This window comes from Ovis aries, chromosome 3, assembly GCF_016772045.2.
Source record: "Ovis aries strain OAR_USU_Benz2616 breed Rambouillet chromosome 3, ARS-UI_Ramb_v3.0, whole genome shotgun sequence".
Classification (NCBI taxonomy): Eukaryota; Metazoa; Chordata; class Mammalia; order Artiodactyla; family Bovidae; genus Ovis; species Ovis aries.
Window position 1 is genome coordinate 135,216,843 of NC_056056.1, and position 17,246 is coordinate 135,234,088.

A 17,246-nucleotide genomic window follows, 5' to 3' on the forward strand; every position below is an offset into this window, starting at 1 on the left:
AATAGCATCTTGCTTTACTTTCTTTTTAATTAAAGTATAGTTGATTTATAATATTAGTTTCAGGTATACAACATAGTGATTCAGAATTTTTATAGGCTATACTCCATTTAAAGTTATTACAAAATAATGGCTATATTTCCCTGTGTTGTAGAATATATCCTTATTGCTTATATATTTTATACATAGTAGTTTGTATCTCTTAATCCCTCACTCCTGTCTTGTCCCTCTACCCTCTCCCAACTGGTAACCAATGGTTTGTTCTCTGTATCTGTGAATACGTTTCTGTTTTGTTATATTCATTCCTTAAAATATCTTGCTTTAATTTGTTCTTTAATTGCAAGACTAAACATTTAAATCATATATTAGCTATCTTTATTTGTATTTCTGTTTGAGTAATTTGCTTCTTTTTCTCTTTTAAAAACAGTTGATTTAAGAATCCTGTTGATCTTGTTGATTTGTAATGTCTTAATATGAAGGAAGTTAACCCATTATCTGTCATCCTTGGCAAATATTTTTACAAATTTTTGTACTTTCAGTTTGTTTATAGTCCTTTTCCCTGCAGGAGTTATAAAATTTTATTTATTTATGTATTTATATGTGTATTATCAGTCTTTTCCTTTATAGCGTCTTCTGCACGCTGAGACTTTTTTGAAAAACTCAACAGTATCTTTTCCAGGAGCTTTACTTTTGTGTTACGGTGTTTGATTTACTGAAATTGGGAGGGCTGTCCTTGGTGATAATGGTTGCTACTAAGCAGCCCTCCTCAACCCACATTCACTGGCCTCAGCACTCGGCACACTTCCTGGAGGATCTGCTCCTGGTTCTTCACCGAGCAGATCACCAGGGTGCAGACCACCACATCCATGGAGCCTGTGGCCACCTGGCGCATGTTCTCCCCGGCAGCCATTAGAAGGGCTCAAACTGCAGGTGTCAGCCTGGGCAATGCACTTGATCAAGAACTTCTCAAAGCTGGGGTTGGGATCAACACAGGTCACCTGGCATCCAGGGGAGGTAGAACTTGAAGTTGGCCCCCATGCCACAGCCCAGCTCCAGCCGGGAGAGCTTCCTGGAGGGGCCCGTGAACTCCTGCAGGTTGCTGAAGAGCTCCTGCTTCTTGCTCACCATCTGTTCATTATACATCACAGTGAACCTCGCCAGGAAGTAGGGGAACCACTGTTTGCCTATCCAGTTCCACAAGCCCAGAAAGTCCAGCAGGTACATGGGAAATGCCAGGATGCAGACGGCCAGCCGGAGAATAAAATGGTTAGTGCCATCACTCAGAAGAGAACAGATCAACAGTTAGAGATCCGACTCCTTTAATTGGGGGAAGCAGATATCTGGCCACACTCCAGAGCCAATCAGCTGCAGAGTAAAGAACTGGCTGTACTGGAAATACACAGCTGAAGTCAAATCTCTGGCAAGAGACCTATTTCATCCAATTAATAGATGTTTGGCAGAAGTTGCCTCATGGCTTACTTTTCATGAAGTGAAATGAGAAAGTTCCCAGCTTTTCCTTAGAAGGAAAGCTGATTACAACCCCCTACTCCTGCTTAGAGACTGCTACTGCAGTTTCAAATGCGGAGTGTGTGCACTCACAGCTTATCTGTGAGTGACCTCTCCTAAGAAAACGATCTGTGGGTGGAGCCTGGCTAAAACCCACACCAGTAAGCCCATGCCTAGGCCCAGTTATTACTACATGCCCCTGCCTACTTCCTTTCCATCTTGCCCACTTCTGCCTCGTGGTTTTTTTTTTTTTAAGTGAAAGCACTTGCCCATCTGGTCACAGTTGGTAAGACCTTTCCCTTTTGCATTCTCAGCAGAGGCACTCAGGTGTTCATAACTCCACAATGGGATTATTTTTAAATCACTGTTTTTGGCTACCCGTCTTTTAAAGGGCAAGTTTCACCTTCAAACTGTGCCACACAGCTTCAGTTCAGGGGCTCCCCAGGTGGTGCTAGTGGTAAAGTACCTGCCCACTAATGCCAGATAGACTCAAGAGAGGAGGGTTCGATACGTGGGTCAGGTAGATCCTATTCCAGTATTCTTGCCTGGAGAATCCCATAGGCAGAGAAACTTGGCAGGCTACAGTCCATAGGGTCAGAAAGAGAAGGACACTACTGAAATGAATTAACATGCTTACATGCACTGTACTACATTATTGAGCTTATTTACATAAAAAAGTACTCCCCAGAATAATCACTTTTGGGAACCTAGAGTATTCAGAAAATGTTTCCAGATACCCCTCTATTTTAAACAAGAAAGCCTGAGGTTTTGGGTGATCAGGGAACACAGAAATTTTCAAAAATAATGATATTTACTTTTTTAAACCAGGTGATGGATGCAGAGAATGTTCTGTTGTTTTATTATTTGTTACCATGGTTTAGTTGCTAAGTTGTGTCTGACTCTTGCGACTCCATGGACTGTAGCCCTCCAGGCTCCTCTGTCCATGGGATTTAGCAAGCAAGAATGCTGCAGTGGGTTGCCATTTCCTTCTCTGGAGGATCTTCCCCACCCAGGGATGGAGCCAGGGTCTCCAGCTTTGCAGGCAGATTCTTCACAGACCGAGCCACCAGGTAAGCCACTATTATTTGTTATACCCACACATATTTTATAAATATATATTCCATCTTAACAGCTTTCTTGAGGCAGACATGACATACAATAAAGTACACACATTTAAGCTGTCTAGTTTGGTTAAGTTTTCATGCATGTACACACCCATGAAATCATTGCTTCGGTCAAAGTAATGAATATACCTATCACCTCCCCCAAATACCTCTTGCCTCTTGGTAATCCCTCTTTCCTGTCCGCCCTGCTCCTGGGCCACCACTGAGATCTGTTTTCTGTTGCTAGAGATTAGTTTGCATTTCCCATAATTTAATGTTAATGGAATCATACAGTATCTACTTTTTTTCCCCTCTGGCGTCTTTCATTTAGCATCATTGAGAGTCATCCACATTGTTGCATGCATCCGTTAATTTTCCTCCTGGGTAGTATTCCACTGTACGGATCTAAAACAGTTTGTTTATCCACTCACCTGTTGATGGACATTTGGATTGTTAACAGTTTTTGGCTATTACAAATGACGCTACTATGGGGACTTTCCTGGTGGTCCAGGGGTTAAGAATCCACCTTGCAATGCAGTGGAATCAGGTTCGATCTTTGGTCAGGGAACTAAGATCCCATGTACTACAGAATAACTAAGCCTGCATGCCACAACTACTGAGCCTGGAACCCACAAACCACAACTAGAGAGTCCATGAACCGCAAGGAAAGATCCAATGTGCTGCAACAAAGATCCTGTGCACCATGCTAAGACCCAATGCAGTCAAAAAAATAAATGTTTTTTTTTTTTTTAATTAAGCTATTGTGAACATTAGTGTACAAATCTATGTGTGGACATATGCTTTCTTCTGGATAAATTCCTATGAGTAGAATGTATAAGTCACATGGAGGTATATATTTACCTTTTAAAGAAACCGCCAAACTGTTTTCCAAAGTGGTTGTACCACCAGCAGTGTATGAGAGATTGAGTTGCTCTGTATCCTCACCTACACTTGGTGTGGTCAGCCTTTTAATCTTAGCCATCCTAAAAAATGTCTTGTGGTCCCTCACTGTAGTTTTAATCTGCATCTCCCAGGTGATTAATGATATCAAGCATCTTTCAATGGGCTTATTTGCCATCTATGTATCTTATTTGCAGTGTTTGTTCAAATCTCTTGAACATTTTATTAATTATGATTCTGATTGTTTTTGCCTATGCTGCATGGCATGTAGGATCTTAGTTCCCCAACCAAGGATTGAACCTGCGCCCCCTGGAGTGGAAGTGCAGCACCCTAACCACTGGACCACCAAGGAATTCCCTGAATATGTTAAAATTGGGTTATTTTCTTATTGAGTGTTGAGAATTCTTTGCAAGTCATTATTAAATATGTGATTTGCAAGTATGTTTTCCTACTCCATGGCTTGTCTTTTTAATGGTATGCTAAAAAGTGCAGAAATCCTTGTGTCGTCTTCGTTTGGTTTTGGTATCAGAATTCCATGGGATCATGCTATGGGAAAGGGAAGAATACAGTATAGAGTATAGGTGTCTTAGAAGACACATCTCACTCAGAGACTGGAGTCACAAAGGGCTTTTTGGAGGAACAAACATCTATTTATTTATCTATTTTTCTGCCCCAGGTCTTAGTTGCAGCATGCAGGATTTTGAGTTGTGGCATGTGGGAACTAGTTCCTGACCAGGGATCCAACCTGGGCCCCCTGCATTGGGAGCACAGAGTCCAGTCTTTTGGACTTCCTCTAGGAAGTACCCCCTAGAGGAAGGAACATCTGAAGTGAGACATTAGGGAGTTCCCTGCTGGTACAGGGGATAAGAATCCGCCTGCCAATGCAGGGGACATGGGTTTGACCCCTGATCTGGATAGATCCCACATACCATGGAGTAACTAAGTCCATAAGCCACAACTATTGAGCCTGTGCTCTAGACCTGGGGAGCTGCAACTACAGAGCCCACGTGCTCTGGAGCCCATGCTCTGCAACAAGAGAAGCTGCCACAATAAGAAGCCTGCTCACCGCAACTGGAGAGAAGTCCCTGAGCTCTGCCACTAGAGAAAAGCCTGTGCAGCAAAGAAGACCCAGCACAGCCAAAAATAAAATAAATAAACAGTTATTTTTTATAAAGGCAAAGTGAGACATCGGTGGTAAGTAGGAATCAGCTAGATGGAGGCTGGGCAGAGCCCGAACGCTGCAGCAGAGGCACGGCATGTGAACAGACAGGGAGGAGAAGGGAACAGCGGTACATCGGGGGAGCGGAAATACAGGGAGCATCCTTGTGAGGCTGGCGTCATACTCCGTTCAGGTAAAGAAACGACAAGATTTGATGATTTACCCACAGTTTCTCAGTTGGCTTGACCTGGAATCCAGGTCTGTTTTACCCTTAAGAGGCTGTTTTTACTCTTACTGCCCCACGAATGTCTCTAATGCTGATTGGGTCCTCAGTGTTATTACACTGAAACTGCAGACAGGTTGTTTAAAATTAGAAGAGGATGAAGGAGTGAACCTAAGCAATGTCTGCATGTGAGGAGTAGGAGGAAGAAAGTGCCAATTGAAAGCAGTAGTGAAAGAAAAATAATGGAAGCCAAAGAAAGCGGTGTGAGAGGAATGGTATCACATTCCAAAGATGGAGAGAGTTGAAGAGTTGGTGGGTTTTCTGACTCTACTTGGTGATGATCTCATTTAGCTAATGAGAACGTAATTTCTAGGGAGGGGATCACAAAAGGATGGAAAAATGAGTGTTAAGTAGAGGAATACAGATCACCTTTTCAGATATGTTAATTACTGGATGCAGGAAAGTGTAAGAAGGGAAACCAACTTTGAGATGGAGGCAGTCTTATTAGGAGATGATCTTAAGATAAACACTGAAGAAGGGGAAGGAAGCAGTCTGCATAGGAGAAGTTGAGCTGTGATGTAGGATACAGGCTGAGCTGACCATCAGAGCTGTCCTGGGTTAAGGTAAGAGGGGTGAATCTTCACCTTCCCACCTAGATCAATTATTTGATGTTGCCTGCCTGAGAAAGTGGTAAGAGTTCATGCCTGAGGCCAACAGCCTTCTCACTAGAAACAGGTAATAAATCCTTCATTCTCACAGGGGGATACGTCTAGTGCATTCCAGCATTATCACAAGGAGGAATACTTTTAGGATAGCTAAAGATAATGAGCGGGTAACAGGCAGGAAGTCCAGGGGTCTCCAAAAGGAGGAAATAGGCTGCAAGAGTCAGACATTTTTATCTCTCTCTTAAGCGGCAGGAGGAAACAAACTAGCGATATGTTTTCCCTTCTCTATACAATTTAAAAGAAGTTTCTCTTAAAATACTGTGTTGCCATAATGACACCTGGTTTCACCTGAAATTAACTATTCTCAAACCTTGAGTTAATCAATGCATTCTTCTTATGGAAATGTTTGTCTTAAGCTATGTTAATGTACTATGCATTTACCCCAGACTCTGTCTTCAAGGCGGTTCTGCCTAATGGCTCAGAACCTACTTGACAAACCAGTATGTTATACTCAGATATTGTTGCCCTAATCTATGTAAACGAAACTGTTTGTATGGTAATCTGCTCTTCTACAAGATTCAAGTCAATCGTTTTATGGCCCGAGATGACTTGTCTGGTGCCAAGATTACTCCAAAATACATCTTATGGTTGAGGGGCCTGGTGCCATTCTGAGTTTTAAGACATTGCTTTTTTTCATTAGCAAACTACTAGTGACTATATAACATCCAGCTGAAGACTTAGCAGGGGGGTACTCTGTTTGCAGCCTACTGATACCTATGTCAGAAGCTTTCTCTATCTCCTTTACACTTTAATAAAACTTTATTACACAAAAGCTCTGAGCGATCAGGCCTCATCTCTGGCCCCAGATTGAATTCTTCTCCTCCGGAGGCCAAGAACCCTGGTGTCTTTTTGTGGTTCCGCAACAACTTTTCAATGTCACAAGGAGGAATGCTCTTAGAGTAGCTGAAGATAATATTTATCTTCCCAAGTGGCTCAGTGGTAAAGAATCCAATTGCCAATGCAGGAGCCTCTGGTTAAATCCCTGGGTTGGGAATATGCCCAGGAGGAGGAAATGGCAACCTACTCCAGTATTCTTGCCTGAAAAATTCCATGGACAGAGGAGCCTGGTGGGCTACAGTCCATGGGGTCGCAAAGAGTTGGACACGACTGAGTGACTTTGAGTACACACACACACACACACACACACAGTATAAGCTTAGTTATTTAACTTTGGATAAAGACAGTTTAGGACTTGCATAGTGTTGAAAGTTGGATACGGGCTTGGTTTGAGTGGAGGACCTTGTCTTTATGAATCCTGTTTACATAAGGAAGACAGGGAGTGACGTCTTCAAAGAGTGGAGTGTTTGAGGCTGAAAGGGAAGCCTTTTGCCTTATTATTGTTGTCATCTTTATCGTGGGAGTCTCTCTGGTTAGGGAGCATTTGAATGTGCAGAATATAAGGAGTCAGAAGAACTAGACCCTTGCTGTCTCAGCCATCCAATGCCAATTAGTCTTTTGATAATTTAATAAGCATGTATTAAACAATTAATGTTTATTGGCCCCTGCAGACACATGAAGAGTACTCCAGGTATCATCAAGAATATCATGGACATAGTAAAACAAATATAAATTATAAACTGTAATACCATCAGAATGGAATATAAAAGAGTTGGCCAATGATAAAAATATATTTGTTGTCTAATTCCTCTTCCATTTTTAATTTAAGGTCAGAGTAACTTACATTTTTTAGCATAAGATCAGTTCCCAGTAAAGACTTACACTGGGAAATTAGGGTTCTCAGTCTTGTCTTTGTTCTTATTGCTAGTAGGTCATCTTGTGTGGGTTATTTTTGTTTTCTTTTGTTTCATCGGTCACTAAGAGTGTCTATGAAATTCCTAGAAAGGAGGCTGAAAGTTAACTATTGAAATTTCAGCAGGTTCCAAGTGGTAGAGGAGGAATGTATGAGTCTTGATTCCCTGGTGGCTCAGGTGGTAAAGAATCCACACGAAATGCAGGAGTTCCAGTTTCGATCCCTGGGTTGAGAGGGTCTCCTAGAGAAGGGCATGGCAACCCACTCCAGTATTCAGTCAAAACAGTAGTAAGTTAAGCTTAAGGCCACATATGCCTGCCCACCGACAGCTTCAGATCTCTGGTTATCCACTGCTGAAGGTTTATCAGAGAGAACTGATATATCCCTAAAGTGTTCATGGAGAAATGGAAGGTGCCTGAGGTGTTTGTTGGGGAACTGAGTAAATCTGCATGAACTGTATGTTTTTAGAAGATGAATGATACGTTTACTTGGCAAAATTATTTTAAATTGCAAAACCGTATACAGTGTATATTCATGAGAGGTCCTCCTTTTGCCTGACCTCATTTGTGCTCCTCCACTCCTTCCTCTTGGAGTCGGCATTACCAGTTTTGGGTATCCTTTGGATTTCGTTTGTACATGTATATTCTCTCTCTCTTGCTGCATAAATGATAGCATAGTGTTCTATAAATTGTATCTTTAGCATCACAGTGTATCTTGGAGACTGTTTCCTGTCAATCCGTTTAGATTTGCCTTGTTTATGGTATTCCATTCTATGAATGTCCTATGATGTTTTAGTCTTTTGGCACTACAAACAGTTCTGTGGGAAATATTCTTGCACATGTTGATACTTCCTATACAAGTGTTTCTTTATTATGCATTCTTAGAAATGGAATTACTGGGTCAAAGAATATGTAGACTTTTGACATTTAGACAGAAAAGTAATTAGCATTCTTATCTTGTAAAACAGTCTTACAACTTTTTTGATAAGGAATGGGATAAAATAGTTATATTACATTGATCCATGAGTGCCTTTTTCCCCCTGCTGTCAATGGCTGTTTGATAGGAGGAGACTTACTGGCTCTAAGAGAAGGTGATGCTTAGTGGTTGGGGGTAAGCTAGAATGTCAAGGCACCTTGTTAATCATAACTGTCCGAGCACTGCAGGGTTGAATCTTGTTGCTTGTGTCTCCACTTGATCTTTTTCTTAGCATAATTTAATGACTGAAGTGACCTGGGGGTTTGGTCCTAGAGAGCAAAGTGGTCTTATATTAACTTACTGCTTCTCTATGGGTGTTGGATTTTTGTGGAAACCTAAACACTGGGCAGTACCCAGTGCATATTGACTCTCCATTCCTTGCCCTAATTACGTTCTCTAGACACTGCAAGCAATGGAAGTTATAGTTGCTGACTCAATGTTTTGATGAGAAAGTTGGAATCTAGGGAATTCCCTGATGGTCCAGTGGTTGGAACTCTGGGTTTTTGCTTCCAGGCCCAGGTTCCATCCTTGGTCTGGAAACTAAGATCCTACAAGCTGCACAGCACAGCAAAAAAAAAAAAAAGAAAGAAAGAAAAAAGCAAGAAGTTGAAATCTAGAATCCATTTTCTTCCTTGGAGAGAGATTTCAGAAAAAAGATCAGACTCTGTGTTTAAAAGTTCTGTAAGTAATTATGGGAATAATCACTTAGAATTGCAATAATTTGATTTTATGGTGAGACATTTCTTTTTAAAATTATTTAGCTATCACCCTTTCACACATGATACTGGGGAAAATACACTACTGTCTCAATTGTTTTAAAATATAACCTTTAAAGGCCTGTTTTGAATAGGAATCTTCCTCAAATATATTGAATACTTCTGTGCCTTCTGAAACCAGTTATCAATCATCAAGACAAAAGTAATCTAATTGAATTGGTCCTTCCTGAGTAGAGCAGCAATTAGAAACTTGAGTTATTCTTACTAATATAATATTAATAATGAAAAAGCAAGAGAGTTCCAGAAAAACATCTATTTCTGCTTTATTGACTATGCCAAAGCCTTTCACTGTGTGGATCACAATAAACTGTGGAAAATTCTGAAACATATGGGAATACCACACCACCTGACTTGCCTCTTGAGAAATCTGTAGGCAGGTCACGAAGCAACAGTTAGAACCGGACATGGAACAACAGACTGGTTCCAAATAGGAAAAGGAGTACATCAAGGCTGTATATTGTCACCCTGCTTATTTAACTTATATGCAGAGTACATCATGAGAAACGCTGGGCTGGAAGAAGCACAAGCTGGAATCAAGATTGCCAGGAGAAATATCAGTAACCTCAGATATGCAGATGACACCACCCTTATGGCAGAAAGTGAAGAGGAACTAAAGAGCCTCTTGATGAAGGTGAAAGAGGAGAGTGAAAAACTTGGCTTAAAGCTCAACATTCAGAAAACGAAGATCATGGCATCCGGTCCCATCACTTCATGGGAAATAGATGGGGAAACAGTGGAAACAGTGTCAGATTTTATTTTTTGGGCTCCAAAATCACTGCAGATGGTGACTGCAGCCATGAAATTAAAAGATGCTTACTCTTTGGAAGGAAAGTTATGACCAACCTAGCCAGCATATTAAAAAGCAGAGACATTACCTTGCCAACAAAGGTCCGTCTAGTCAAGGCTATGGTTTTTCCAGTGGTCATGTATGGATGTGAGAGTTGGACTGTGAAGAAGGCTGAGCGCTGAAGAATTGATGCTTTTGAACTGTGGTGTTGGAGAAGACTCTTGAGAGTCCCTTGGACTGCAAGGAGATCCAACCGGTCCATCCTAAAGGAGATCAGTCCTGGGTGTTCATTGGAAAGACCGATGTTGAAACTGAAACTCCAATACTTTGGCCACCTGATGCAAAGAGCTGACTCATTGGAAAAGACCCTAATGCTGGGAAAGACTGAGGGCTGGAGGAGAAGGGGACGACAGAGGATGAGATGGTTGGTTGGCATCACCGACTTAATGGACATGGGTTTGGGTAGACTCTAGCAGTTTTTGATGGACAGGGAGGCCTGGCATGCTGCAGTTCATGGGGTCGCAAAGAGTCGGAAACAACTGAGCAACTGAACTGAACTGAAAATAACCATTCAACACACTTTGGCACTTCTGTCTATTTTATTTTATTCATTTAATTAGTTTATTTTTTGGCTATGCTGCGTGGCTTGCAAGATCTCAGTTCCCCAGCCAGGGATTGAACCCGGGGCATAGTAGTGAAAGGCTAGAATCCTAACCACTCTATCACCAGGGAACTCTAATAATAATAGTCTTCTTTGGGAGGTGGGTTGGAGGGGGCCAGTGCTGTGTGACTTGTGGGCTCTTAGTTGCCTGACCAGAGATCAAACTCACACCCTTGGTAGTGAAAGCGTGGAGTCCTAATCACTGGACCACCAGGGAATTCCCAATAATCTTCATAATAATGTTTCAGAGTGATTGAAGTATGCGGAAGTTGTCTCATATCAATAGTCCACAATTTTCCATGTAACAGCCACAGTCCCATATCGGATTTGTGGTTTCTACTTTTTTGTGTGTTATCCTGACTTCTTAGAATTAATGTAAAATAAAAGTAAAAAGGCTCTAAGTGGGTTCTAGGAGCTGTGCTCTGCTTGGAATCCAGGTGGTATGCTGAGTGGTCAGATGTGTAAGTCCCCTTTAGGTGATGTGCTGGCTGAGAGAGGGGTGGGACTTAGTCAGCAATATTGAGGTCTGCTGGCGAAACCATCTAGTAGCTCAAACTCTGATAGGAAGGACATGGATTATAATTATTATTCATTATAACAAAGTTATTAATTATAAAGTTCTTGATATTGGTGACTATAGAGATGAAAAGTTATGTTTTCTAACTTAGCAAGAGGTGATATGTTTTACACTCCAGAATATAGATGAAATCTAAGGCAATGGCACCCCACTCCAGTACTCTTGCCTGGAAAATCCCATGGGATGGATGCTGGGAGCCAGTGTGAGGAATCCTGCCCATGGCAAAGGTCATGAGGAAGGAAGCCAGACATATGCAAAGGTGTGATCTGGCTTCAGGGGTTCCCCCTGGGTTTTCCTGAACATCTACCTACCAACCAGAGTCTGGCTGCCTTATTGTACTGTGCTTTCCACTCTTCTACCTCTAAAAGGAATTAACTTAGGGCTCCAGTTAACAGTCTCCTGCATATAAAAAGAATGTCTCGGTTTAAACCCCTTTGATGGGTTTCTAATTTACCTGACTGGTCTGCCTGGACTTTTACAACTTGTGAATTGTTTACAGCCCCCCAACCACGAGAGGCACAAAGCTTAAAGCATCTTAAAGATACAGAGCCTTTTCTAAAGAGCTAAAAATTATATTGGTGACCGGTTTCACTGTTGAGTCAATGACTGCTGCCAGGCCTCCATATCCTTTATCTTTTAAGCACCTGGGAGGATATTAATTAATGTAATCGGGATATAGAAAAAGGAATACAGTAGTTTTGATGTTAGCAACACTAGACTTTTGAGTTAATTACTTTTCTCTTTGTTATAAATCACTGTACTCCTTTTCCTTGTTATAAATTGTTGATTCCTTGCTATGTAAGAATGTAACTTTATTTAGTGCTTTCTGAGAGTGGCACCAGACTTTGGGAAGAACAACACACTTAAGGCAAAAAAGTCTTCTGGTTGACAAACCCTTATCAGAAAAGGGCTGTAAAATGTTAATTGGCCTTCTGGCCAGAAGATGATGTAAATCACCTAAGATTTGTGTATACAACTAGGTATGCAGAGAGAAAGCCTGGTCTCGATAAGAGTCAGGGCTGCTGACGCTGCATAATTTTGTATTATCCATTGATCTCTATGTACAAAAAAAAGGCATAAAAGGCCTTTCCAGACAATAGAGGATGGGCCAGTCACTGGAAAGACTGGTTTCCCCTGTGTCTTCTTTACTCTGTTTTCAGGCTGAATTCCCATCTGGGATGTGGAGGCTCTCCGAGTCTACTTACTTGCCCTGGCTTTTAAGACCCACGAGAGAGGGAGCCTAAGGTAGTGCACCCTCCATTATTCAAGTGGGCGCCAGTGGCCTAACATAGACAGTGCAAGTTCCTTGTCTTGGAACTTTATTAGTTCTCCACATAAACCAAGTTATTCAGCCTCTTTTCTCCACTAAATTTTCCTATCACACTATTTCTTCCTAATCTCTTTTATATTTCTAAATAAATAGGTTTTTCCTCGCCTACACTGTCTCCCCTTCGAATTACCCTGGATTCACCAGGACTGGACCCTGGCAGATGGAGGAGCTAGCTATATTGTTTTCTATGTCACTTGTTTCCGAAGAATTTCTTATGTTCACAAATGTGTGACTGAGCCTGTGATATAATGCTGATATGCAGTTCCACATGAGATCAATGGTTGTAATAATGTAACTCTAGATATGGGAAGAAACAACAAGAGGGAATATTTTCCTGGACCAAGAGGCTTGTGAGATAATAGTCCAGAGACTTTTGCTACTTGCAAGGCCTGGTCCAATAACAGCACCCGGAGTGGCCCATCAATGGAATCTTCCCTAGACCTGGGAATGAGCCTTCCCAGCACCGTGAGACACAATAGCCATGAAACATGGTCAAATGTGTGGCTATGAAGGGACCCTGCTGACTGGAAGTTGGTACTTGCCAACTGCCTCTACAAAGATTACATCAGGACCACTACAAGCTGCTGACCTTCAACACCCCCTGAAAGGAGTTCAGGGTGGAAATCAGAAATAAGACACTCTGTGCTCTGAGAAAAACCCAAAAGGACCAGCCTTCAGACAGCCAGATGTTTTCAGGTAAAGATTTTATGAGCCCAAATTCTTGCATCTTCTCATACTTAGAAAAACGCTAATGTCATGAACCAATGTCTGGTCCTGGTTCTCCTGGTAGCCCCTAAACAGCTTTTCTACTTCTATTAATCTTTGAGCCGTGTACCTTAAACTTTCCTGTTAAGTTTGTTTCTTCCAGAACACAACAAATCTCCAAATGGTAGTATGACAAGAATATTCCCTCAACAACACCTAGACAATGCTGAAACAAGTCACCTTATCATTCCATGGACTCTCATCTCCCTCTGTTAATGCACCCTGACAGAGAGCAGGCAAAGGGAACCCAGAACCCCACAATGCCCCTGTACAGCCTGAAGAAGCCAGAGCGGTCATTGCCCCCTTTCCCCTGAGACTGGGTTCCCAAATGCCTGAGAAGAAAAATAGGTAGACAGACATGAAAAGGGTATTAAAAGGGACCAAAATCCAAAATCAGGAAAATTAATGCTTATGGCTAATCACACCATTATCAATGGGGGACCCCATTGTATGTGGTTATCTAACTGCTCAGATGATATTAACAATACTATGTATGATTATGCTACTCAAGTAACCTGAAAAGTTACTAACACTACGATGGAACATTAGCATGACAAAGGACATCTTGGCTGGTTTGACGATGGAATGACACCCCCTCATCCTTGAATCGTCCTCGATAAACAGATTGGGCCTGAACAATGAGACATCTTGAAACTTGCTGCAAACACCAAAAACTTAAAACTTGGACTAGACATTTCACAGAGACCATTCATAGTCATAATAACTATTTCTTTCATTATAATCAATCATATTTCATACAAGCTTGTGTTCCCCTTCCTTTTGTTACAATTATATTTGTTGTTTACCATTGCCTTTATGCAAAAATTGTTAAAACTAAACAGACTCAATTAGTCAAGACCCTTTTTACAAATATAATAAATAAGGGGGAATTGTCAGGGAACATTTAACAGGAGGATAACTGCATGCTGTTTTCTATTTCTCAAGGATCTCTGTTCCTTATCAGTTCCTATTCAGGGAACAAATGAAACAGCACGCTGTTCCCAGGACTGAGGTCATAAGATGAGACATGTATGAATCCCCTTCAGTGACTCTTTTCAGCATCAGCAACCTTGTACGTATCTCATCCTGTGTAATACCTGAGTAATCATCTTAGTAAAGATATATAAGCCTACGTTTCTGCTAATAAAGCACCCTTGCTCCATCAGAGCTTGGGTCCCCGTTTCTTTCTTTCTCTCTTTCTTTCTCTCTCTCTCTTTCTCTCTTTCACTTTCTTATCGTCGACTCCGGACCGCCAGGTTCCAGTCCATTAAAGGACCCCAACACCACACAGTCAAAGACTTTAGCATAGTCAAAGAAGCAGAAGTAGATGTTTTTCTGGAATTCCCTTGCTTTCTCTATGATCCAACAATGTTATCAAATTGATCTCTGGTTCCTCTGCCTTTTCTAAACCCAGTTTGTACATCTGGAAGTTCTCAATTCAAGTACTAGCTTGCAGGATTTTGAGCATAACCTTACTAGCATGGGCAATGAGCATAACTGTTCAGTAGTTTGAACATTCTTTGGCACTGGCCTTCTTTGAGATTGGAATGAAAACTGACCTTTCCAGTCCTGTGGCCACTGCTGGGTTTTCCAAATTAGCTGACATATAGAGTGTGGCACTTTAACAGCACCATCTTTTAGGATTTGAAATAGCTTAACTGGAATTCCATCACCTCCAATAGCTTTGTTCCTAGTAATGCTTCCCAAGGCTCACTTGACTTCACACCCCAGGGCATCTGACTCTAGGTGAGTAACCACACCATCGTGGTTATCCATATCATTAAGACTTTTTTTGGTATAGTTCTGTGTATTCTTGCCACCTCTTCTTAATCTCTTCTGCATCTATTAGGTCCTGACTGTCTCTGTGCTTTATCATGCCCATCCTTGCATGAAATGTTCCTTTGATATCTCTGATTTTGTTGAAGAAATCTTTAGTCTTTCCCATTCTGTTTTTTTCTTCTATTTCTTTGCATTTTTTCATTGAGGAAGGCCTTATCTCTCCTTGCTATTCTCTGGAACTCTCTGGAATTCTCATTCAGTTGGGTATATCTTTCCCTTTCTCCTTTACTTTTCTTTTCTCTTCTTTCCTCTGCTATTTGTAAAGACTTCTCAGACAACCACTTTGCCTTCTGGCATTTCTTTTTCTTTGGGATGGTTTTGGTCACTGCCTCCTGTACAAGGTTATGAACCTCTGTCCATAGTTCTTCAGGTACTCTGTCTGCCAGACCTAATCCCATGAATGTATTCATCACCTTCACCATATAATAATAAGGGATTTGATTTAGGTCATACATGTATCACTTGTTCCTGGAGGAGGGCACAGCAACCCACTCCAGTATTCTTGCCTGGAGAATCCCATGGACAGAGGAGCCTGGCAGGCTGCAGTCCATAGGGTTGCACAGAGTTAGACATGACTGAAGTGACTTAGCACACACAGAGTGTATCACTTGTTAATTTCCTGTTTTTTTTATATTTCCTTATATTCTCAGAATTAGATTAGAAGTTTCCAACCTCATTCAAAATTTTTTAAATCACTAGGATAATACATTTTATAGGCTTAGCACTAACCCTAGATGCCAAAATATATAGAACTATATCAAAGCTTTGAGTAAATATAAATTAGAAATCTAGCATTCTTTTCATACTAAGTCAAACAAGTGGAATTAAAATGTCACAAACTTTTCTAGCTAGTCAAAAGTAAGAAATTTTCTAAAATACATACATACACATACTATATATGTATATATATATCCACACAAAAGCTTTTCTACTATCCTTGATAAAAGCTTGAGAAAGAACAACAACTGAGATGGAGATGGAGAAACTGGAAAACATAAATGAAATGAAATGGGAGCACTGAATGTGAAATAGAAAAGGTGAAACAAATTAGATAAAAGCATAAAATCATCATATAGTCCAGTTGTTTTTAAACGTGGCTGCTCATTAGAAACACATCTGGAGTTTTGGAGAAGAATAGCAATACTTTGGGCATTTCTATTTTTCAAAAGATTCCAAGGTAATTCTGTTATGCATCTGGATTTTTAAAAGTGATTACAAGTTTTTCTATGAAATGGTAGTTTTAGTGATATAGAATTCTATTATTTTCTGTTGACTGATCATGATACAAAGGTATTAAGTGTATAATAGTTATATATTCAAAATAGTAGAAGGTGTTTTAGAGGAGGAAATGGCAATCCGCTCCAGAATTCCTGCCTGGAAGTTTCCATGGGCAGAGGAACCTGGCTGGCTACAGTCTATTGTGGTTGAAAAGAGTTGGACACAACTGAGCAACTGAACCTGCATGACCCTCCTACAAAGGTGTGTCTGTGGTTTCCTGTCTTAGGACACGTAAGACTTGGAGGCAAAGAAATGTGGATTTGGAGGAGTCTGTGGCCAGCTTCCTCCCTGCAGGTCCAAGATCAACCATCCAATGTAGAAAAGCCTCTGATTTCTCCATCAAGTCTGAATGAGAGTCTTGCTGTGTAGAGTATTCTTGGTTGTACATTCTTCCCTTTTATTGCTTTAGACATATTGTGCCATTTGCTTCTGGCTTGTAGAGTTTCTTTTGAGAAATCAGCTGATAACCTGATGGGAGTCCCCTTGTATATTATATGCCATTTTCCCCTTATTGCTTTTAGTGTTTTATTAATATCTTTGTCTTTATTTTCATAATTTTGATTACTATGTGTCTCAGTGTTTCCTCCTTGAGTTTATCCTGTCTGGGACTGTCTGTACTTCCTAGACTTGGTTGACTATTTCCTTTGCCATGTTAGGGAACTTTTTAGCTATTATTTCTTCAAACATTTTCTTGGGTCCTTTCTCTGTCCCTTCTCCTTCTGTTGTTGCTGTTGTTCAGTCACTAGCCTTATCGGACTCTTTGTGACCCCGTGGGTTGCAGCATGCCAGGCTTCTCTGTCCTTCACCATTTCCCAGAGTTTGCTCAAACTGATGTCCATTGAGTCGATGATGCCATCCAAACATCTCATCCTCAGTTATCACCTTCTCCTCCTGC

The 17,246-nt window shown here is 41.0% G+C and overlaps 1 protein-coding gene, 1 non-coding gene and 1 pseudogene across 5 annotated transcripts in view; 2 read left to right on the top strand and 1 right to left on the bottom strand.

The window, feature by feature from the left end:
- The window catches only part of SLC11A2 (solute carrier family 11 member 2), a 153,163-nt gene that overhangs the window by 62,163 nt on the left and 73,754 nt on the right, over nt 1-17,246 (top strand). The window lies entirely within an intron of this gene.
- Nucleotides 764-4,847, bottom strand: LOC114113747 (N6-adenosine-methyltransferase TMT1A-like; annotated as a pseudogene).
- Nucleotides 16,540-16,670, top strand: LOC114114251 (small nucleolar RNA SNORA38). Its single transcript, XR_003589081.1, has one exon. It is a non-coding gene; the product is annotated as a small nucleolar RNA SNORA38 (small nucleolar RNA).